Source organism: Panthera leo, chromosome E1, assembly GCF_018350215.1.
Source record: "Panthera leo isolate Ple1 chromosome E1, P.leo_Ple1_pat1.1, whole genome shotgun sequence".
Lineage (NCBI taxonomy): Eukaryota > Metazoa > Chordata > Mammalia > Carnivora > Felidae > Panthera > Panthera leo.
In genome coordinates, this window is record NC_056692.1 from 12,626,707 (window position 1) to 12,652,068 (window position 25,362).

The following is a 25,362-nucleotide window of genomic DNA, read 5'->3' on the forward strand; positions in this document are numbered from 1 at the left end:
CTGGGTGGCTCAGTCGGTTAAGTGTCTGACCTCGGCTGAGGTCATGATCTCAGGGTTTGTGAGTTCGAGCCCCACAACGGGCTCGCTGCTGTCAGCGCAGAGCCTGCTTTGGATCCCCTGTCCCCCTCTCTGCGCCTCCCCTGCTCGTGCTCTCTTTCTCTCAAAAATAAAGAAACATTTTTTTTTTTAAATAAGATAAAAGTTATTAAGAAAGCAGGGCACCTGGGTGCCTCAGTGGGCTAAGAGTCTGACTCTTGGTTTCAGCTCAGGTCATGATCTGACAGATTTGTGAGTTTGAGCCCTCAATGGGGCTCTCGTGCTAACAGTGCGGAGCCTGTTTGGGATTCTCTCTCTCCCTCTCTCTCTGCCCCTCTTGCACAGGCACTCTCTCTCTCAAACATAAATAAATAAATAAATAAATAAATAAATAAATAAATAAACAATTTTAAGTTATTAAGAAACTGATTCAGTGTAAGATATACATCATTAATCAGAAATAGAAAAATTTAGTAATGAAGGGGCAGAACCCAAGAAAGAATAAGAAAAAAAAAAAAAAAGGGAAGTTGCTTCTTCTTTTTTTTTAATGTTTACTTATGTTTGAGAGAGAGAGACAAAGTGCAAATGGAGGAGGGGCAGAGAGAGAGGGGGACATAGAATTTGAATCAGGCTTCAGGCTCTGAGCTGTCAGCACAGAGCCCGACGTGGGGCTTAAACACAGGAACCTCAAGATCATGACCTGAGCCTAAGTCAGAGGCTTAACCCACAAAGCCACCCAGGTGCCACTCCTGGAAAAATCATCTCTTAAATGAAGTTCAAACCAGAAGAAACAATGCCAAATAAGCTTTACAAGCAACAGAAGGCAAAACAGAGCAAACTATTGAAAAAGCAATTAAATAAGAGATTGTAAGAGATTTGATAAAAGTGTCAAAAGTTGAAGATAATGAAAAGAGATAGGCCATATGAATGACTGAGGTGCTTGAAAGAGCAAAGACAAAGCTAGCTGAGAGTAAGTACAAGCTGGCACCAACCACCCCTCCCCCCGCCCCAGCCAGGTGGAATATGTGTGATATTCCTCAGACACTCCCAGCTTCACAAGAACAAAGAAAAGGGGTTTAAGTGCTTGCCATGGTGACGCAGGAAACTAAGGCAAATGAAAACTTAAATTCCCTTACTGCCCACAGCCCACTGACAAGTCCTTGAGACAGGCAGAGTGACCTCTCTCTAGGAGCTCAGCTGCCTCAAGGACGACACTTTGCTAGGGCCAAAAGGGAATCTTGGCTTAACATTATCTAGCAATGTGGTAATGGAACTTGTCTACTTCTCTCTCTCTGGGAGGAGCATGGGAGCTCCTTTTCGGTCCCCAAGGACTCTTCCTCGGGATGCCTTTTTAACCCACTGGAAACAATTAGGCTTGCAAAATGTAGAAAAGGGCTGATCTCCTGGAACACTGCATGGCCTTAGTAAACAGGGAAAATGGACAGAGGTACCCTAGGTGCAGGCCTGCACGGTCTGGTCAGTAACCAGGCCAGTAAACTCCCTCCTGATAATATTGGATGATAACTATCTAGCTAGGCCTCCTCCTGATAGAACTCAGTCGCTGGAGGAAACACAGGCCACCCCTGATAAAGGGGACACTGACTGTCTCTCTTCTTCCTCCTAATACATGTGAGGGCGTCTCCCTCATTCACTTCCCGGGCTAATGGCTGTGATAATTAGAGCCAACTGTGCTTAGTCTACCTCAGGACGGGGACTTTAAGGAATATTCGCAAGCAGCTGCGTAAACTCCATTCATTTCCCTGCCTTCTCCAGCCAGACATGGATTCCATATTTCCCCTTTGGTGGAGAAAAAGAAAAACAAAAACAAAACAAAAAACAAAAAAGAAAAAGAAAAAACCAAATAAACCATGCTGTCTGCTCCTCTGTCCAGGCTGACAAGGTTTAGAGCCAGGAATCTTCCTTCTGTGCCTTCTGCTGGCACCTCGCCTCTTCTGCCTTCCCCTCCCCGTCCTGTTTCTGCACCACCTTGGGTGGGGCTTACATAACTGGTTCCTCTGCCTTTGTCACTGACTCAGGCACCACTGGTTCCTCCTCCCAGCTTCCTGTCAAGGAACAAAGAGCACCCACTTGGACCGCCCACTTCAGATCCCCCGACTGGCGTCCCAGGTAAAGATCGACAACGGGGAACAGATTGTCTCTTAAGTGGACCCAAATGGAACATATTTGTTTAAACTAACTTAAGCTTTTGCTTTAATTAAGATAGACATGTCTTTAGCATTATCAACATTAAATATGAAACTTTTTATTCTACCTAGGTTTGCTGAAGGTCAAGAAAGCTCATGTTCTCTCTGCAAGTTGTTAGCAAGAAGATGACTAATGGTAATGGTTAATTTTGTCTCAAAGTTTTCATGGGTAATTGTTAAGATAGCTTTCAAAGTCTTTGGTAACCTGAAACTTTAAAGTTTTGCTTGCGCAATAAATGGGATTGAATTCATTGGATAGCAAATGAGATAAAAAGCTAAAGCACTGATTACTAGATGTAGGTTTGTGCTTTTGACTTATTGCACGGTAACTAAGACTATTTGGGTCTGGTAAGCGTGCTTTGTGCTTTATGAAGCTTTTACTATGGAACACCTGCTTTGTGCTTAACTGATAAATTTACCATCTTAAAAAAAAACTGGTGTAACAGTTCTCAAGTGATTACTAACTTCTCATTGGAGACTAAGGTTTCTAGAGTTAAAAGTCTGTTAAGTATAATTAAGACTGATGGAAATAAGGAAAGCAACTCTGTATATAGGAAAGTAGGAGATACATAAGAAAGAAGGAATGGCAAATGCATTTTTTTGTTGGAGGTAAAAGAAAGTGATTTTGTCCTAAATGAGACTGGTTCTTTGGAGAGAAATGGCTTGGGGCAAAATCTGAATGCAAAGGAAAGTTGTAGAAGGTTCCCAAAGGGAAATCTTTGGAAAGGAATTTTATGTGTGGTCAGGATGGACTAAGATAGAGGCGAATGGATTTTAAAGGTGCACCACGTATAAGATTAAAATTCTGCTTTTCTCTCTGTTCAAAAGACAAAGTTTTCTTGGACTGTTGAGCTGCTCTCGATAAGAAAATGTAAACAAAGGTTTGGGTTTTTTGGGTTTTTTCCCTCTTTTCTCTGCCTGAAAAACCAAAGCTTACGTTTTGTCTTTTTCAGGTACTTGATTACTTTGTTAAAACTTCTCAATGTTAAAGGAGCTTAGCTTTGCTGACAACTGTAGAACCATACCTATTTGCCTTTGGAATCTCTTATTGCCACCTTGGTGAAAAAAATAATTCAAATAAATACTGATCTGCAATCCTATTTAGGATGTGCTTTATAACTGTCTGAGGTTTTTAACAGACTTCCAAGATTTAAATTGTAAATGAATTTTTTTTTACAATTAGGCCTTTTTATTTGGGATGCTAAGTTACTTGGAAAGGCACTGTCCAATAATGGTAAACCTTAGGTTGTATTGCATGGGTAAATGCTGTAACTGTCAAATATATGTGCAATTCCTAAAGTTGTTGTTTTGATATTCTGATTATTGAAGTGTTATGTGCCACAGAAATAACTGAACTCCCTTGTCAATTGCATCACAATGAACTCTCATCAGATCTTTACCAATGTCCATTTTGTCATTTGTCATTTAGAATTGTTCTTATTCCCTCACACAACGTATTTCATCTTCAAGGAGATTCATAAAAAGGACTTTTAGGACAATTACAGGTATTTGACATCTTTAATATTAATACTAAAATGGGTAAGAATTTCCAGAACTAAAAAGCTGCATTCATACTGAACAAGAATTAGGAACATGAGACTAAATGAATTGAGGAAGATTATAGTTTTGTGACTCTTGTTGGAAATATTGCTGGTTCTCTAATGTTTCCTCTACAGATTAAGGAAACTTTCTCTTAAGATATCTATGATATACAGAAATGTCATAAAGTATTCATTTGTGAACTGAAGCATGTATCTTTTCTCTCTACCTAAACCCTCTAAAATTCAAAAAGTCTCAGTGAGCATTCTTCTAGCAATCATACTTATTTGCATCAGTTCAATAAGAGTCTTGTCCTTATAACAGGACACCATTGGAAACACTGGTGATTTTACCAAGGCTTTGCCTGGAATGTCCTATTTGAGAGACATGCATAGACTTAGATATGACCCGATAGCTCTAAGGAACTAAGGTTGACTTTATGAAACATGGAGCCATAAAGCCCCTTGGAAATGTTGGCCTGATACCTTGGTTACAGGGTTCCCAGAAGTCTCACCAGCTGAGTAAAGAATGTACCGTCACTTCCTGGCAGGTGCAGGAACCTCAGGGTACGTTGGGGACCTCGTGAAGAGGGATTCGCCCAGTTCTACAGGTATTGTGGGCATGTCTGACGGCAAGTACTTGGCTTGGCTTCTGGCTTGGAGAGGCTACTAAAAATTCAATCTGGAGATTCCTTAGAAAAGTTTGCAGCAAAGCAAACTTTAAGAAATCCTTATGATTAGGGGCTCCTTGAGTGGCTCAGTTGGTTAAGCGTCTGACTTCAACTTAGGTCATGATCTCTCCATTTCTGAATTCAAGCCCAGCGTCAGGGTCCGTGCTGACAGCTCAGAGCCTGGAGCCTCCTTGGGATTCTGTGTTTCCCTCTCTCTCTGCCCCTCGCCTGCTCACGCTCTCTGTCTCAAAGATAAATATTAAAAAAAAATTTTAAAGGTCCTTATGATCAATCGCTATTCTTGCTGAGCTTATGTAAATAATTAGGCCAAGTTTGCTAGAACCGGAATTGTTTTACAAACGAATTAGTCTTGATTCGGCTGTCTCCGAATATGAGGGTTTATAGACAGAAAAACTATTTTCTATAATGCACTTTTATGGATGTTAAACTCTAGTTTTGATTGTCTTTAAATGTTTGTTGTTTGCCTAAACTGGACAACTTGAGGTAAACTTCAGAAAAATGGTCACAATAGCACAGACATGGACAATCTTCTTGCTTGTTATTCTGTGGTAATAATAACCCCAGGGGCATATGATTTAAACAACTGGAAAATGGTATGGATTACCCCAACAATTGTATATGAAACGACTTTTCTCACTGTAAGTCTATCAACAGATAAAGACTATAGTGCCTTATTAAATTATTCGCTTGCGGCAGGATTGAATCATGAGTCTCTAAATATGCAAACCATAGCCTCTAAACCTGATCTGACAGTTACTAGCAACCCATGCCATATAAAACCCCAAAGCCTGCTTATTTAAAGGATCGAAAGTCTAATACAACAGGGAATTTAACTCCAAAATGAAAGGGTCATATTATGTACTTCCACTGCCGTAAAGTTAGAGGGCACTCTTCATGGGCTCCTGCATCTAAATAAAACCTGTACCCCTTTACAAGAAATCAATGAGCGAACTAATGTGACCTCTAATTCCTGTGAACCTGTGGGAGAAATCAAACTTCTCTTATGATGGTTGTACCTTTCTTTTTCATTCTCCTTTCCCCAATTTCTACTAATAATTCCTTCTTACAATGGGCCACTCAAAAGGATCACCACAGATATTTGAGTTACATACCAGAAAGACCAATCTGATTCCTGCTGCCCGTTCCCACTCCCATGTGAGGATGCTTCCAGCCTGACATCTAAAAATCTCACTGGCAGCACTTATTGCCTGATTGCTTACTAAACAAAACATAATCTATAGGATGGCTAACCACCACCTGTTACCCAGTTAAGGCCTTAAATGACTCTCACAATAACATTATATTACTAAATACTAAAATAACTCAAATGCATGAAACAGTTCTACAACATAGAATGACATTCGATGTTTTAACTGCCGCACAGGTGGAACTTATACTCTCATAAAAACAAAGTGCTGCGTATACATTCCAGAATACCACAAAACTATTTCTGGATTTCTAACTGACATGAATACTCAAACTGGCGCTTTAAACAATCCCTCTCTTTCCTGAATGATTGGTTAAACATCTAGACTGGAGGTTTTTTGTCAGCTACCAAAGGACTTTTATTTGGGCTAATCTTTCTAGTTATTCTAATTATGTTTTGCTGTTTTCTCCCATGTCTGTCTGCCTCGTGCCGAGACTCCATCACTGCAATAACGCCAAGCCAACAGATGATCCTTTCTACTCCAGGAGCTTCGTGTACATTGTCAGTGTTGGATTCAGCTGCCTCTGCCTTTCATGACTCCCCTATACCTTCCCGACCGACCAATGTTGACCCATAGGTGGGGACATCTCTACGCCCCTATTCAGCAGGAGGAAGCCACGGAAAATGAGACCTCCACCGTCAGCAACCTTAAAGATGTAAGGGTCAAAATTGTTCAGGAGGGATATGATGAGGGAGCATAATGCAAGCTGAGGGCAAAGTACAAGCTAACACCAGCCCCCCCCCCCACCTAGGTGGAATACGTGTGATATTCCTCACACACACGCCCAGCTACCCAAGAACAGAGTAAAGGGGTTTAAGTGCTTGCTGTAGTGATGTGGGAAACTAAAGCACATGAAAACTTAAATTCCCTTACTGCCTACAGCCCTTTGACTAGTCCTTGAAACAGGCAGAGTGACCTCCCTCTAGGAGCTCAGCTGCCTCAAGGACGACACTTTGCTAGGGTCAAAAGGGAAACCTGGCTTAACATTATCCTGACCCACCCTGATCCTGTAAATCTACTTTAACATATAAAAATTCCTTTGGAAATGTCCTTTATCTCAACTCCCCCAAGATATATGCTGGCAATCATACTCCAAGCTTATGGCCCCCGATATACATGTGAAGGGTCTCATGACTGAGGTTTTACTAAATGGCATTTTCCTAACAACAGCTAGCCCCTCAAGGTCCTGGAAACGTTGCTTCCAAAATACCTTAGAGACTTAGTGTATCCCTAATTCCCTCCCAACCTGAAGGACTATAATCAGTTACCTGTCACAATCCCAGTGCAGTTCTTTCTGCCCATGGGTCCTGTCCCTGTGCTTTAATAAAATTACCTTTTTGCACCCAAGACATCTTCAAGAATTCTTCCTTGGCTGTTGGTTCCAAACCCCACCATCACCCAAAACATCATCACCTGACACTTTTAGGAAAGAGAACACTGAGCATCTCTTGTAATAACTAACAGCAATATGGGTATTCAAGTAAAATCAGTGGGCTTTAACGAAAAAGAACAATCTTTTTAAAAAAATACTTATTTTTGAGAGAGAGAGGGAGGGAGAGGGAGGAAGCATGAGCGGGGGAGGGGCAGAGAGAGAGGGAGACACCGAATCCAAAGCAGGCTTCAGGCTCTGAGCTGACAGCAGCAAGCCCGATGCGGGGCTCAAACCCACAAACCGTGAGATCATGACCTGAGCCAAAGTCAGACACCCAACCAACTGAGACACCAAGGTGCCCCTAAAGAAACAGAAAAATCTTTGGGTATCTGGAATACAAGAGCAAGTGACATGTACAGAAACAACATTGAGAATTTCATCAACCATTGTGAGAGAAACACTAGGGCAACATATTGAAGATACTCAAGGAAAGAACTGATGAGTCATGAATTTCATACCAGCCTAGTTGACTTCTTAGTATCAAAGACCCTGACGTCCAAGTCATCAGGAAAGACCTAGGTTAACATTGTTCCCAAGATCAGTGAGATGAACAGACTTGAGTACAGGAAATCCCTATAAAGACATTGACATCAGAACAGAGGCAAGTACTAAATTTGCAATTACTTTGTTTAATTAGCCTGAATGAAGATTATCTGAGAGAGGGAGTGACCTTGGTGATGCCCTGAGTCACTATGGTGGCTGCCTTATATGGATTCAGTAAATTCTAACTTCCGTTGGGGTATTTTTCTATATATGTTAGTGATTTTATAGAAAAATATTTTAAAAGCGAATAGTAGTACATAAATAGTATTTAGTATAAAGCCTTCCATAGGAAATACAGATCATACATCTAACACTAATGTATACTAATGTATAATATATACTTCACGTATACAATAAAACCCTAAATGTACTACATTAGGTGCCCAGGGAGACAAAAGGCAGTGAGGCCATTCTTTGTGTCTGTTGGGAGTGAGCCTGTCAGCCCTGTGTGAGCTCCACCCCCACCCCCCAGGAGGCCCAGGCTGAGGACCCCAGGGCCCCTCCCTCACAGGTGTCAGACCAGAATCTGCATCGGAAACAGGTGCTGGAATGACTGGGGAGGCACAGAGACAGATGGAGGAGGGCTCCCCGGGGTGGGTGTCTGGGACCCAGAGGGCGCCACATCTATGGAAAGTGACTCTGTGCCCTGGCATCCCCAGGAGTCAGATCTGCTGGGCACTAGGACCTTTTGCGGCTCTAGCTGACTGTGTTGTCTGTCAGCTGAGAATGTCTAGGAATGTCCTCCAGGAGTGATCTCTCCTGGGCATTCGGCCAGGCCGACTTAAGTAACTGGACCCTGGATGGTGAACTGCCACCCAGGAAAGGGGAGCCTCTAGACTCAGGATGAAAAGGCCAGTCGCACCCCTGGGCTCCCTGAGCAGCAGCAGGTCTGAGGACACAAGGTCGGGGGTGGGAACCCCGCCCCTGGTCCCCACACACAATAAGACCCAGCGTGGGACGTGCACAAAGTGGACAGGTAGTTCCCTGGAGCTCCTCCTTTTTCTCCCACTAATCCTTTTCTTTCTAAGACCCCAGCCTAACCTGCCTGTGCTTTTTAAAGTTTAGGAAAAAAAAAAAAAAAAAGCATTATGCTGTGGTAATGAAAACATAGCTTTTATCTCGAATATATTCCAACACGAAAGCTTGCAAGTGATGTGACCTTTTATTTTATTTTTATTTTTTTAGCATTGGCAATTTTGTTGATTTTTGAAATTTTATATATATTTTTTTAATTTGTAGATTTTGGTTTTGGGGTTTAGTTCTTGTTTTTATTAATTTTTTGTTTTATATTTTTCATCTTATTTTGTTTACTTCTTTTTTAAATTTTATTTAAATTCAAGTTAGTTAACATATAGTGTAATAATATTTCCAGGAATAGAATTTAGTGATTCATCCCTCCATACAACACCCAGTGCTCATCCCAACAAGTGCCCTCCTTAATGCCCATCACCCATTTAGCCCATCCACCCACCCAATACCCCACCACCAACTGTCAGTTTATTCTCTGTATTTAAGAGTCTCTTATGGTTTATCTCCCTCTCTGTTTCTATCTTATTTTTCCTTCTCTTCCTCTATGTTCATCTGTTTTGTTCCTTAAATTCCACAGACGAGTGAAATCATATGATATTTATCTTTCTCTGACTGACTCATTTCACTTAGCATAATACATTCTAGTTCCATCCACATTGATGCAAATGGCAAGATTTCATTCTTTTTGATTGCCCAGTAATACTCCATTGTATATATACACCACATCTTCTTTATCCATTCATCCATCAATGGACATTTGGGCTCTTTCCATACTTTCCATACTACATTCAAAATGTAGGACCAAGTGCTGGCAAACATGTGGAGACACCTGATCACTCGCACACCGATGGCGGGGACGTAAAATGGAATGGCTGCTCTGGGAAACAAGGTGGCAGTTTAAAACAACAACAGCAAACAACAACAAAACAAACACCATGCAAATTGCATAACCCTGCGACTATCCCAGACGAATGGAAGAGATTGTGCAGCAAAGGGTTGACTCAGCAGGTCTGGGATGTTCAGAAAGGAAATTGCACATTCCAGAGAAAGGCCTGACCTTGCCTGTCTCCTTGCCCATCTAAGCCCTTGGAAGGTCCTGCCTGGACCTTTGTTTAGCTGGGGCCTTGGGTCATCTAGGCCCACAATGTGACTTCTGGTGGGGGGCCTTGGGCCATGTGGTATCAGGATGACCTCCAGGAGGTCAGCATCTTGGAATTTTGTGAGAGTCCTGCGAGTCCTTCTAGGGAGTGAGACATCCAGCCTGACGGTGGTCTGGAGGACCCCCATCCCAGGCCCGACAACACTTACGTTCCCACAAATTCCTGGACATGAATGATCTCAACAGCTCTGTACCTCACAGCCCCAAACTGGAAACAACATGGATGTACTTCAAGGGGTGAATACTTGGGGGAGGGTAGGAGGGTATAGGGCAGGTAGTGGCAAAAATGTAGGGAAGCGTTTGGAGACACACGAGAGGAAGAATGGACAGGAGGGGGCCATGCATTCTCTATAACGTGGGAGAGACCGAATGAGGAAAGGCTTCTGGAAGTTGGAACAGGGTCACTAAGTGAACAGTGCTACCATCCATTCTGATGGGGAGTCTGGAGAATGGCCAAGGTGAGGGAGACCCAAGTTTTTGTGTCATTTTTTAATGTAATGTCCAGGAGGCATCCACATCAGAAAATCAACCAGGCAGTTTATGTATGATTATGGGTGGAGATAAATCAGGTTTATAAGCACTGAGGTGGGAGTGCCTTAGAAATGGACTAGATCACACAGAGATTATTTAAAATGATGAAAATGTAGAGAGAAAAGACTAGTGCCCAGACTTGTACCATGATGCACTTCAAATTTAAAAATCTAGGCGGGGAGCCTATGCAGGCAAACAGCGCTGTGAGAAACATCCAGAAAGTTAGGAATAAAAGGAGAGGATCCTAGAGTCAGGAGCCAGAAATGAGAGTGTCCTCAGACACAAAAATGAGCCCCACCTGCCTCTCTGTCCCCGTCACCACAAGCCCAGTCATGCAGTGGCGTCCCAACTTCTGAGCCCCACTGCTCCCTCCAGGTCTGGAGCCAACCGGGGTGGACAGGACCCCAACTCCCTACGTCTTTGGCCGCTTCCCACACCTCGAGCCCCTGGCAATTCAGTCGGCAGCCCAGACCATCCAAGCCCCAGGGCGGGTGGCCCCCACCTGTGGCAGCACAGCCCCCACCTGGAGACTTGGGCCACCTTCTGGGGGAAGGGCATGCCCTCCTGCAGCAGGGATGAGCGAAAGGGACAGTGTCTCTTTGCTCCTGAACCCTATCTTACAAACTTTGTGTGCCCCCCACTCTGGAGAAACAATATGACCAAGGCCTTCCCTGGCCCGCTCATCCCCCCTGCTCTCACAGGGCAGCCTGAGCGTTCAGCAGGTCCCAGGTCTCCAGAAGGCAGGGGACAGACACACAAACACACACACTCCCCAGGCTCCAAGGGTTCCTCCTCCTGGGGCCCAGCAGTGCTGGTGGCAGAAAATGTTCAGGAGACCATCGCTGCCACTTCCTGGCCCCTTGAATTGACAACCCCAGCTGATTCCAATCTGGTTGAGTTGTTTCTGTCAGTTTGATGTTACTGCTTCCTGTGGGAAGGGAGCTCGAAGCTTCGTAGTCTGTCATTGTGCTGTGACCAGGAACCTACATTTCTTCTGTGGTCTCCATTCCTTCTCCTCATCCAACAGTCATAATCAAGAAAACAGTGCTCGGCGTGTATTTGCATTGAGTTTTCAAGCTTGAACAAGGTTAATAACACAGAGAGACAAGTTTTGGAGGGAATTTTATTCATCTTTTTTTTTGAAGCTCTCACAATGTTCAAGTACAATCTATAAAAACTTGAATATGTTAAAGAATGCTCACATAGTGAGTGGGTCCTCACTGCTCCCTCTGGTCTAAACTTTTTCTCCCACCTCCCAAGGCTGAGAAATCTAATTCCTGAAGCCTGTGGTCTGTGGGTGTTGGCAGTAATGTTACCCCCCTTTCTACCCCGGGTCAAATAGAAACAAACATGGGAATTGTGTTTGGCTAGCAATCTACCAACAGGACCTTGCTGTGACCCGTTTAGAAAGTTCACAGTGTACACAGAACTAAATGTTTTGGTTGGCAGCGATCATGCGAAACCTGTGTATTCGTAGAATGACCTGACCCGTAAGAGTCTTGATATAAAAGATTGTGTACAGCAACAATAAAGCCGTCACTTGGGCCATCAGCCCAGGGGACCCTCCTGTTCCCAAACTGGCTTCTCTTCTTTTCTTTCTTACATTCCCCTACCCTCAGGACCCTGATCTCGGTGTTTGTTGCGCCGGTCGCAACAGAATATTATGAGCAATTACATGCCAATAAATGGGGCATTCTGGAAGAGATGGACAAACTCCTAGAAACACAAACCACCAAAACTGAAACAGCAAGAAATAGAAACATGGAAAAGACTCGTCACCAGCAAAGAAATTAAATTCGTAACCAAAAATCTCCCAAAAACCTAGAGTCCAGGGCCTGATAGCTTTTCAGGGGAATTCTACCAAACATTGAATTAAGAATTAACACCTATTCTTTTGAAGCTGTTCCAAAAAAATAGAAATGGAAGGAAAACTTCCCAACTCATTCGATGAGGCCAGAATTCCCTTGATTCCAAAACCAGACAAAGACCCCACTAAATAGGAAAACTGGAGACCAATTTCCCCGATGAACATGGAGGCAAAAATGCTCCACAAGATACTAGCCCACCGAATCCAACAATACGTGAAAAGAATTCTTCACTGCGATCAAGTGGGATTTATACCCGGGATGCAGGGCTGGTTCCATGTCTGCAAATCGATCAGTGTGATACACTACATTAATAAAAGAAAGAAGAAGAACCACATGATCCTCTCAGTAGATGCCGAGAAAGCATTTGACAAAACTCAGCATCCTTTCTTGATGAAAACCCTTAAGAAAGTAGGGATAGAAGGATCATACCTCGAGATCATAAGAGCCACATGGGAAAGACCAATGCGAATATCATCCTCAATGGGGAAATTGAGAGTTTTCCCCCTAGGGTCAGGAACACGACAGGGATGTCCACTCTCGCCACGGTTATTCAACCTAGTATTGGAAGTCCTAGCCTCCGCAATCAGACAACAAGAAGGACTAGAAGGCATCCAAACTGGCAAGGAGGAAGTCAAACTTTCACTCTTTGCCAACAACGTGACAGTCTGTACGGAAAACCCAAAAGATTCCCCCCAAAAACTGCTAGAACTGATCCACGCGTTCAGCGCGGTCGCAGCATATCAAATCAAGGCGCAGAGATCGGTTGCATTCCTGTACACCGATAATGAAACAACAGCGAGAGAAATCAAGGAATCGATCCCATTTCCAATTGCACCGAGTCCATAAAACGCCTTGGAATAAACCTAACCGGAGGCGCGAGAAACCTATGCACTGAAAACTATAGAAAGCTTATGAAAAAAATTGAAGAAGACACACACACAAAATGGAAAAGTATTCCATCCTCTTGCATCGGAAGAACAAATATTGTTAAAATGCCAATACTACCCAAAGCCATCTACATATTCGACGCAACTCCTACCGAAAGAAACCCAGCTTTCTTGACAGAGCTATAAGAAAAAATCCTAAATTTTGTACGGAACCAGAAAAGACCCTGAATAGCCACAAGCAATCCTGAGAAAGAAAACCACAGCTGGAGGCATCCCAATTCCACACATCAAGATGTAGTACAAAGCTGTAATCATCAAGACAGTATGATACTGGCACAAGAACAGACACCGAGATCAATGGAACAGAATCGAGAACCCAGAAATGGACCCACAGACGTATGGCCGACAGATCTTTGACAAAGCAGGAAAGAATATCCAATGGAATAAGGACAGTCTCTTCAGCACGTGGTGTTGGGAAAACTGGAGAGCGACACGCAGGAGAACGAACCTGGACCACTTTCTTACGCCAGACAGAAAAATAAACTCAAAACGGAGGAAAGACTAAACATAAGACAGGAAGCCATCCAAATGCTCGAGGAGAAAGCAGGCAAAAGCATCTTTGGCGTCAGCCGCAGCACCTTCTTACTTGACACGTCTCCAGAGGAAAGGGAAACAAAAGCACAAATGAACTAGTGGGACCTCATCAAGATAAGAAGCTGCACAGCGAAGGAAACAATCGGCAAAACTAAAAGGCAACGGACGGAATCGGAGAAGATATTTGCAAATGACGTATCAGATGAAGGGTTAGTATCGAAAATCTAGAACGACCTTATCAAACTCCACGTCCAAAAAAAAGAAATAATCCAGGGAAGAAATGGACAAAAGACACGAACAGACACTTCTCCAAAGAAGACATCCCGATGGCTAACAGACACATGAAAAGATGCACGAGGTCACTCATCATCAGGGAACTACAAATCAAAACCTCAACGAGATACCACCTCACACCTGTCAGGATGGCTAACATGAGCAACTCAGGCAACGACAGATGTTGGCGAGGATGCGGAAAAAGAGGAACCCTTTTGCACTGCTGGTGGGAATGCAAACTGGTGCGGCCACTCTGGAAAACAGTATGGAGGTTCCTCCAAAAATTACAAATAGAGCTACCCTGCGACCCAGCAATTGCACGACTAGGTATTTACCCAAAGGATACAGGAGCGCTGATTCGAAGGGGCACATGCACACCGATGATCTTAGCGGCACTATCAACAATGGCCAAAGAATGGAAAGAGCCCAAATGTCTACCAAGTGGTGAATGGATGAAGAAGATGTAGTATATGGACCCAGTGGAATAGTACTTGGCGATCCAAAAGAATGAAATCTTGCCGTTTGTGACAAATTGGGCGGAAGTAGAGTGTATTACGCTACGCAAAATCAGACAGAGAAAGACAAACGTGATATGATTTCACTCATACGTGAAATTTAAGGATCAAAACAGATTAACGTAAGAGAAGAGAAGCAAAAATAATGTAAAAACACAGAGGGAGACAAACCATAAGAGACTCTTAAATACAGAGAACAAACTGAGGAGTGCCGGTGGGGACTTGGGTGGGGGGAACCCCTAAAGGAGAGAGAGGCTTTAAGGAGGACACTTACTGGGATGAGCACTGGGTGTTACATGTAAATGATGACTCACTAAATTCTATTCCTGAAAAAAAGAAAGAAAAAAATAAAGAATTTCCTTCACAGGGGGAGAAAAACAACACATAGATGGAACTGGGTGATATAAGGCAGCGAAAGACAAATGCCCTATGTTTTCACGCGTATGTAGAATTTAGGAAACAAAACGAATGAGCAAAGGAAAAAGAGAGAGAGAGAGACAAACCAAGAAACAGACTCTTCGCTGTAAAAAACAGAAGGATGGTGAGCAGAGAGGAGGTGGCTGGGGGAATGAGTGAACCAGGTGATGGAGATTAAGGGGTGCACTTGTCCTGCTGAGCCCTGGGTGATGTATGGAGTGTCGAATCACTGCATCGGACACCGGAAAGGAATCAACATTGTATGTTCCTCTACAGGAAATAAATGAAATGAAAAATATAAAATAAAATGCAAAAAATGAATTAAGATACTACAAAATACAATAGAATAGAAAAATAACGTTTAAAAACTAAGATGAAACATGAAAAACTAAAAATAAAAGATCCTAGAATAAGCTCCCTAGATCTTTCCACCATATGAGATTCCAAGGAAAGCCTGTGACCCAGAAGAGGGCCCTCACCCAACCATGCCAGCACCCTGATCTTGGACTTCTGGCCTCCAGACATGTGAGCAATACATTTCCATTGTTGTATAAGTCACCAAGTGTATAATACTTGTTATAGAGGACTGGGTAGACGAATCCCTAAACCAGAAGACAATCGATTGTATGGCATTGGATGCGGTACACCAGAATTCCACGTGGCTCCCCTTAATGGCTATGATCTTTTCCCAACTTTTTGTTCTTGTAACAAATAGTGCTGACATCAATATTCTTATCGCCCATGCGTGTGCCCAAATGCTCCTCACGTCCCCTTGTTGCCAAGGGACTTTCCCTGTGGTATATGCAAAGGTCAATTTTGTTTACTCATTATGCGGGCAAGTTGACGAATCATTTCTTTGATGGATTCTGGACTTTGCTTTATGCTTTCGGGAGACCTCCACTCCAGCATCATAGAATGGGAGGCGTCCCTCCACGCTTTCTACCTGTACTTTCATGGTTTCAGTTTTTCGGTCCCGGCCCACCCTACCCCCGCAGATGTCCTGTCCATCTAGGACACCGAGAAGCACCGCTGTCGCTCTGAGAAAGAAGGTGGGCTAGGGGACGCGGACGTGCCGGCGACTCTGGGGAATTTTGTGCCGGCTCCCGAGTCGCCGCCTGCAGTCTGTCCCCTTCCCGTCCGCCGTCCCAGGCAGGGGAAGGCGATTCCAGGGAGATTTCCAGAAAAATGTTTTCAAACTCCCCCTTCTGCTGTAGGTGCCGAGCCCTGTCAGGCAGGGCCGATCCATCCAGGCAGGGAACTCCTGGGTACGGGGAGGTGCGGGGGGGAGACTACCCGGGGCCCCGCGGGACACCCTCCGCCCACCTGGCGCTTGGAAGCGCCATCCGAGGGGACCGGGACGAGATCGGACTCGCAGGCGGCCGGTGGTGCGCCCTCGCCCGCCTGCGGTCCGGAGCCGGCCCGGTTGTCTAGCGCCACCTGGCGCCCGCCTCTCTAGCCTTTTCCCCCGGAGCTCCGCAACACTAGCGACGGCTGGGATTCGGCCGCAGTGAGCGCCGCAGAGTTCCAGGGGGCCGGCAGCGCCAGCAGGATCTGCTCGGCGGTGCCACGGCGTCGGCGGGTCTTGCCTTCGCTGGGGATTGGGCGAGTAGGTCTCTTAGGGAGGCTGTCGTCGCGTCTCCGGCAGGGGTTGTGGGGCTGCCCAGACGGGTCGACCAGCACACGCCGCTCGCCGCCTGTCGGCTCGCGGGAAGCGACCGCGGCCGCGGCGGGTAAGGGGAGAGGGCGGCCCGGGCTCGGAGACGGGGACCGGGCGCCACGGGTTTTCCCGTGGTCCTACGTGGACCACTGCCGTCGCACTTACCCGCGAGCGCGAATCCTCCTGGATTCCCGCTTCTTTCCCCACCTCGCCGTGGCTCAACGTGGGCGGGGACGGGGTTGGGGAGCCTTGGCAATGATGGAGAAAGGGGATGGGGGGCGGCTCGAGACTTCTAGTGTGCGACTGATGTGGCTGTTGCAGGGAGCGTGTGTGACCAAAGAGCCGGGTTGGACGCTGCCTTGCATGCCTCTTTCCGCAGTCCAGGTTGACCAGCAGTCTGCTAGGCTGGGGCTTGAGGGGTTTTGGGCGGTTGACCAGCAAGCCGTCAGGATTCGTGCATGGATTGTTTGAATATGCTTGAGGTTTCGAATAATTCTTTGCACACAGTCACCCCCTGGGTAATTAGAAAATCGTCTTCAACTCTGGCTCCAAGATGCCTTCGAAATAAGCGGACTTCATCTCTGGTGCCAAAATGAGGCATCCAAAACTTTTTTGGTCTCTCTCTCTGTCTCTCTCTCTCTGTCTCTCTCTCTCTCTCTCTCTCTCGCGCGCGCACACACACACACACACACACACACACACACACACACACACACAGAAGGTAGACCAGATGGAAGGACTGGAACCCCAAATAGACACTTTGACAGTTAAGGGTGAGATTTGTCTGGCAGGTGGAATAGGTATGTGTCCCGAGATTCACATCAATGATCATTTTTATTACCAACATAATTTATTATAAATACACAAATGGTAGACATTTTAAATACATAGGAATTCTATGAATTTCTAAAACTATAAATATGGAATACTAGAAATAGTAAAGAATGACGATTTTTGTCATTGCTCTAATCACATTATCGTGATGACTAGGAATATTATTTGTTGGTTTCTCTACCTACGAAGGGTATCCAATGGACTGCAGCTGAGGGGAAAGAATGAGTTTCGGTCTGTGGAAATTTCTGAATGATACCCGTGAGACCGGGGACCACTCACACCGGTTGGGGGGGGGGGGCAAGAAACGGTCCAAGTTGGACCAGGATGTGCCTGGGAGAGTCCATCCTTTACCTGGCCGACGTCTCTGGCCCGGGGCCCCGCGGACCAATTTTCCAAGGCCCCCTTGGTTGTCGGTGTTGCATCTTTACAGCCAGTGTGGGCTGGGAAGCTCAGTAAAATACACTAGCCGTTAATGGATGAATACACAGGTGATTCTACCTTTGTTACCTCTGTGAAATCCATGCCGGCTTAAACTTTAGCTCGTATAAACTATCCTCCCTTTGGCGGTATAAAAAAATTCTTTTATGTATTCTTTTAAAAATCATTTTTCTCTATTTCAAACGTTTAAGACTTTTAGGCAAATTTACCTATGTGATATGCGGAGTGGTCTAGTCCATTAAAAAATACTTGAAGGTCATGTAATCGTAATTAGTGATGCCACATGCATTGTGCCTAAGTTTCCTCTAATTCCTCTCCAAAATTAAACTATGTCTGCTCTGAGGAGTGGAGTGAGGCTTCCGATGTAATCAAGGAAATGGACATGCTGTCTTTAAGGCTTTTTAAGTGAATTTTACTAAGGCGGGATGCTCCTTCTGACAAAGCGATTCACTGACATTTTTGGCACTTATTTTTCTCCTGACATATAAGGCTCCTATACCAAAAATGAAAAATGAAAACCCAAGAGATCTTGAAACCAATCGAGATAGCACGGAAAACACCGGTCACAGCACACTCCCCCCACAGACCTAGGCTGACTTCTTCAAAAGGGATTTGATTTTCCTGAGCCACAAAAGCCATCCATTGGAGCACAGAATTTAGAGGAAAAACTTACAACAGAAGGAGGAGGCATGCGGTGAGGATAATCAGTGGTAAGCAGAGAATCCATTCTCTCTGGGTTGTTTGTGCTTAATGTTAAGGCCAATGATAAATCGCCCGATTTACAGAATATTCACTTGAATAGAGAGAGGAGAGTCTGAGATAAGTAGAGGCATATTGAAAGCAATCTAGACTTGATATCAAAATGAAATCATCATGAGAAACTAACATGATAGGTTCACGACCTTGGGGAACCCATTTTCTTTGCCAGATTTCGCATTCTCACGGCTTCACACTGATGTTTTTCTTGTAACGAATTCATCAACTGAGAGAAGCTGTGTTTCAGTGCAGCCGCGTCATCTGCTGAGTCGAGCTGAAGATTCCAGCATTTTCCACATACCAGCGATTCAAATTCAAAATACTTTTGGCCTCTTGTACTGAGTGAGCACATGGCTTGTCTTGGACCGTTGGTAAATAAGAAAAGGGATACATTGTATAATTGTGGGTGCACAACAGCTGAGTGCAGTTCATTTCTAGCATTTCACAGTCATCTTCCCAAGAGGCACTGACACACAACTATTACCTCTGAGATCCTTGGAAGTATTTCCAGTTTTTCAAGATATTATCCCCCTTCAAGTTTTCTTACATTCAAATGGTATTCTCACTTTGTTTCTAAAGTAATCTCTACACCCGCTGTGGGGAGCACCCTGAGATCGAGAGTTGTGTGCCACACCGCCTAAGCCAGCCAGGCAGCCCTCAAGAGGACATTCTCCAATGGCACTGCCTTGACACAAAATCTGTGGTCAGCACGACCACTGTCAGGGCTTTTGCTACGGAACTCTGACCACACACTGGTCTCGCCAGAGTTCTTGAGGCCTCTATAAATCAGATCCTAGTCTGGTCATGGAGGTGGCGGTCCCTTACAGCAAGGTGCTCTAAAATACTGATAATCCATGTACAGAAACACCTCAGTTATTGGAGAGCAGACATCTGGCAGCCCGAAGTACTGAGAATAGCTCGGAACAAGGGGGCAAAAGTAGCATCGCTGATGCCAGTACGCCAATGAGTTTTATTATAAAAATTTGATTATCACTTTGTTGATTTACCAACTACTTTATTAATTTAGTACATTGCTCATAAATATCATATTTATTATAAAAATTTTTAATGTTTATTTATTTTTGAGAGAGGCAGTGGGGGCGGGGCAGAGAGAGGGTGGCGGAGGACCCTATGCAGGCTCCGCGCTGACAGCAGAGAGCCCGATGCAGGGGCTCGAACCCATGAACTATGAGATCATGATTCAGATGAATCATGACCTGTGAGATCATGACCTGAGCTGAAGCCAGACACTTGACTGAGTGAGCCACCCAGGTGCCCTTATCATAATTATAAATATGTATAATTACAAATGTATTATAAAGTGGTGTGATAGAAATATAGATTATACAATTTTATAGATATTAACATTTACATCTCTCAAACAACATGTATATGATTACAATTAGTTTATCATTTTGTTTCACTGTGACAAATACGCAAACGAAACTATAGAACCTCAAACCTCAGGTTGAGGAACGGTGCCATCAGGTGAGCCCATACCCTCCCTGGGGCTTCAGGGAGGCTGAGAGGACCACGAATGGGACACCTAGCTTCCAGTCAGGCTGGGACCCTACAGTGTCCCCTCCTCGATACCAGGCCCTACCAAGCGCCCACAGGGATGGCAAATGGGGCTAGGTGAGTTGTCTGCATGAGCGCTGGGGTCCCGTGTCTCCTTCATGCTGTTCGCAGGAGGCCTGAATTGGGGGAGCCTCATCACACCTAATGATTCACTGGGGATGCTCCCTGCTGACGCGAGCAGGTTGGGAGGGTAGGGCTGGACGGAGCAGACTAAGACTTTGGGCAAGTGCAGGGGCACTCCTCACACGGAGTAATGCACAGCTCATCCTCCGGTCCTGCCCATGGTGGCCCTCCAGGCACCCACAGCCCTCCCTCCAAATGAAGCAGCCATCGGAGGAGGTAGCCCAGCACCTCAGTGGGCTCCTATGCATGGGGCACCCCTTCCCTGGGGAAGATGTGCTCAGGGCATCCTTGAGTTGCCTGCACAGATCATCACCATCCGTTGTCACATCCCAAACACCCCACAGTCTTACTTCCTTCTCCTGTTCTTCACCGCAGATTCCCTCCTGTTCTCTCCTCTTGAATCCAGAATTGACAAGCCGAAGGAAGAGGAGAGGGGGCAGATCCAGAGCCACCCAGGGCAGGAAAAGACCATGTGGGGAGTGCCCAGGGCACAGCAGACATCCCGGGGGGCCCCAGCAGGGATGGGCTTCCCTCTTCTGGCTCCCGCCCAGCTCCCTGCTGGGGACAGTCAGGGCTGCTCAGCAGGATTCAGTGGTGCAGACCCAGGCTCAGGAGCCAGGACACTACCGTGAGTGTGGGTGAGGGGTGCTGCAGAGCGATTTATGGACATTGAAGATTCAAGGACCTCAAGTACCTGACTGAGCCCTGGTCCTTCAGGATGAGCATCATAAGGGGAGGAAAAGGGGAAGAGCTACAAGGAGGAGCTTATGGATGGAAAGGACAAATGAAAAAGTGATGAGGGAAGAAATGCTCACCTGAAGGATGTTGTTCCTGCCGCTGGAGTCATCCAGACCCACGAGTGGTCTTCAGGTGTCCAGGCAGCAACAGTGTTGGGGTGGCCAAGGGAACGGGAAGAGATTTTGTTGAGGTGAGAACTCAGGTTCCCACTGCTCCTGGGATTACGTCCTCAGCCGTGCAGTCCTCCTATGGTCGCGGTCCCTTCACCTCTGCAATGAGGGAGGTGATCTCTGATCTCAGCCCTCCCATTCTCTAAATGACCGGGAGTGAATGCCTGGGTCTTCCTGTCCCTCCTACAGGCAGTCACGGTCCCCATGGCCTTCTGTCTGGGGGGAGGGGGGGAGGGAGCATTGTTTTTCCTCTCTCCTGGCTCTCTGCCCCCACTGCTCACCTTCCTCTCATCTCTCCTAATTATGGTCCACTTGCTTTCTGCCTGTCCACCTCCAGCAATCATATTGTTGTCCACTATGGGAACACTGGAGGAAAGGTAAAAGAGACACCACTACCTACCCCAGTAAACCCATCCATCCCTTCCTGTGTCCGGAGCACTGGTAAGGGGGCTGGGATTCCTGTGGACCTGAGGGACAGACTGACAACCAACTCCACCTGTGCAGTGTCTGCTCTGTGCCTGCGGTGACCTCACCTGGGAGACATCTTAACCTTAGACAAGACCAAACGTTCCTGGAACCATTAGAGAGGATGAACCCGAAATCAGAGTAAAAAACTTGTCCAGTGTCCCTTAGTCTACGTCCCTTAGACAGTCCCCAACCTCAGACACAAGAACCCACACCACCTCCATGTCATAATTGTTTTCAGGGACTGTAGAACACGGCTGGCTGTAGCTCTTTACTGGATAATCATGTTTTCACTACATCCCCAGTCCTCTCTGAAAGCAGAAAGGTGGAATCAGGGCTTCTCTCTAGACCAAAGCAGGCAAGAAAGCCCCACCTTGTTCATCACCTCGATTTTACTTCAGAAAGTGAGTGATTCCAGAATATGTACTATTTCCGCTTATTCTTTCCTCCACCCGTGATTAGATAAAAACCAAAACCCCTGTGAGGATGCCATTGTGCTGTGCACTGTCGGCACAGGTCTCTGTTCTCTCGATGACGTTATAAAATCAGACAAGACAGGACATAGTGGTACAGTCAATGGCCCGGGGAGAAAATATAGAGAAGAAGCTTTTCCTGGAAGATCTCTCACGTGTATTTTGTTTCCGTTGGTTCTAGATTTTCACTCAACATTCTCCCAAACAAGGAAGTCATGGATATCATCTATGATGTCCACGGTCAGATCTTCTGCATGCGTGATGCAGAAAATGCAATCTGCATCCGATTGCAAAAGATGGAAATGGAGCAGCATTTCTATGTCAGACAAGGAAAGGAAAGCTTGCCTTGGGCAGAGATGGAACCTCTTCCTTTGCCTGTCGCCAGGCAGGTTTTGTCACAGGCCCCCATGGGGGGATTAGAGGATGCAGAGAAACTGTCAGCGCATTGGTGGCGCTGCTCAGGAGCTACTCGGGGAGTTTTGCCTGATGTGGCCTGGGAGCCAGGGGACGGAGGTGGGTGGTTAACAGGCAAGGGCTGCGTGCTGCCGGTCTGTCCTCCTTTATCTCCTCGGTGGATAACGGAAGGCACGGGACAGGTGCAGGAAGGAAATGGAAAAGGGGCCTTTGGCTTCTACCTTAAGGGAATGTAATCAATTGGAAATTGTGAAACTTGAAAGGATAGACACTAAGATGACACTAAGATAGACACTAAGATCTGTCAAGGACAGATCTCATTTCAAAGCCCAGATAAATTCCCTTGCTGTCTTGAAACGTTAACGACATTTTCCTTCTTTATTTTTTTAAAGTATAGGTGGCACACAATGTTACGTTAGGTTCCAGTATACAACATAGTGATTCGACAAGTCTATGCATTATGCTGTGCCCACTGCAGTGTGCCTACCGTGGGTCACCATCCGTCGCTATGACAACACCATTGACTGTATCCCCTCTGCTGTGCCTTTTATCCCCATGACTTACTCATGCCAGAACCGGAAGCCTGTATCTCCCACTCCCCGTCACCCATTTTGCTCATTCTTCCTGCTAAAGACCCTTTCTGCTTCCATGCACTCATACATGCTGCTACTGCAAATTCTCTTCGACTTTTTACTTTCTCATTGTAATGAAATATACATAATATTTATCCCTTCAATAATTTGTAAGTACGTTTGACTTTTGAACAACACGGGTTTGAAGAGTGCAGATTCACTTATGTCGGGAATTTTCCCCAGTAAAGGCACAGGAAAATGTTTCGAAGCATTGTGACAATTTGAAAAAACTTGTGGATAAACTACATAACCGAGAAATATTTTAAAAATTAAGAAGAGATATGTGATGAATGCAAAAAATATATGTCGATATGAATCTATTTTATCACTTACTATCATAAAATATGCACAAATCCATCATAAAAAGTTAGGATTTATTAAATCCTTTGCATACAAACACAGACCATCTGGGGGCCCTTCTTAGTCTAGAGGAATGTACACAAGGGTAAAGGTGCAGAATCCACTCATAACTGCATAAAATTCACGGTAGTCACACTGTGCTGCGGTCATTTCATAACCACCTCCTGTTTTCATGGTTTTTGTTTATTTATTTTCTATCTTACAAAGAAAGAGAGAGCTTGAGCTGGAGAGAAGGGCAGAGGGAGGGAGACAGAACCTCAAGCAGGCTCCAAGCTCAGCCTGTATGTGGGGCTCGATCTACTGCCCTGGGATCAAGACTTGAGGTGAGATCAAGACTCGGTCTCTTGGGGCGCCTGGGTGGTTCAGTGGGTTGAGCATCTGACTTGGGCTCAGGTCGTGATGTCACGGTTTGCGAGTCTGAGTCCCGCGTCGGGCTCTGTGCTGACAGCTCAGAGCCTGGAGCCTGCTTCCGATTCTGTGTCTCGTTCTCTCTCTGCCCCTCCCCACTTGTGCTCTGTCTCTCTCTGTCTCTCAAAAATAAATAAATGTAAAAAAAAAATTAAGAGCCAGTCTCTCAATTTCCTGAGCCACGCCGGTGCCCCTCATAACTCCCTCCTAGCGCTATTACTGAGAGCTCAGGTGTTGGGAGTATCTGCTTAAAACACTGGGACACTAATCATTCCACGTGAGAAGCTTGTCTCTCCGGAAAATTCTTAATTGCAGTAAAAGTCATCTCTGATGGGTCTTACATACTTTTCATTGTCGTCAGCGCAATACCGAAAACCTGGAAAGAACATGGGGACGCCTACAAGGTGCCACTAGCGATCCTTGAACGGCTCTCTGGAAGCAGATTAAAGTCATGACGTGACTCAAAAGTAGAATTGCTTGATATGTACCGTAAATTGAGATTACTATCCAAAGTACACAACTCCTACAACTCAATAGAAAAAGGTCTACACAATCCAACTTCAGTTTAGACGGAGGAATGGAATAGAAAACTTTCAGAGCAGACGTCGAGATGGCCAACAGGTAGGTACATGAAAAGGTGCCCCGCATCACTAATCATCAGGGAAGTGCAAATCCAGAGCAAGGCTCTGCACAGTCTCCTTCTGCACAGTCTCCTCCCCCCCCCCACTGTCTCCTCTTTCCGCCCACTCCCCGCACCCCCTCCCCCCCACCCCGCACTCTTGATTTCCTGACCCCGCTTGTGTCTCCCCAGCCCAGATCCTTCCAATGTGCTTCGGGCTGCTTATGTTCGTCTCCCCTCCACAGCCTGGCTTCACAGGAGCAGCGGGGGGGGGGAGGGGGGGGGGTGGTCTGTCTCATTCTCTGCCTTGCCTACGGCCTAGGCCAGTGCCAGGCACATGGCAGGGGCTCAATCAACAGTGAATGAACAACCCTTATTTCTCCTTGAAACGTTCCTGTTTGTGGTTTCCCTGTTGGGTGAATGTCTGTGCCCTCTAGAACATCAGGACTGTGATGTTTCCTAGCTGAGTCCCTGCCCCTAGCACAGACCTGGCACATACTGAATACTCGCCAAGCCTTATGGGGAATGAATATGCCAGTCACTGTGCTTAACACAAGGACCCACCAATGCTAGACAGGGTTACTGCACTCAAGAGACTGTTAAAAACAAGGCAATAGGCCCCAATTTGAGTTGCTTCCGGTAAGCCCCACATCACCAAATTGAGAATTAACTTTGTAACAGTTTCAGCTCTCCCAGAAAAGGAAACTGAAACCAGCTAGTCAGGTTTCCCTGATTAGCACAAGTCCGGTAATCTGCCTGGTAGACCTTGAT

The 25,362-nt window shown here is 45.6% G+C and overlaps 2 long non-coding RNA genes across 2 annotated transcripts; both read left to right on the forward strand.

Moving 5' to 3' along the window:
• The first annotated feature begins 2,074 nt into the window (after positions 1-2,074).
• Positions 2,075-3,851, forward strand: LOC122206791. The gene is made up of 3 exons (XR_006196574.1): positions 2,075-2,163; positions 2,313-2,376; positions 3,670-3,851. It is a non-coding gene; the product is annotated as an uncharacterized LOC122206791 (long non-coding RNA).
• Positions 3,852-17,764: 13,913 nt separating this feature from the next.
• Positions 17,765-23,794, forward strand: LOC122207222. Its single transcript, XR_006196717.1, has 3 exons — positions 17,765-18,565; positions 20,064-20,246; positions 20,688-23,794. It is a non-coding gene; the product is annotated as an uncharacterized LOC122207222 (long non-coding RNA).
• The last annotated feature ends 1,568 nt before the right edge of the window (positions 23,795-25,362 follow it).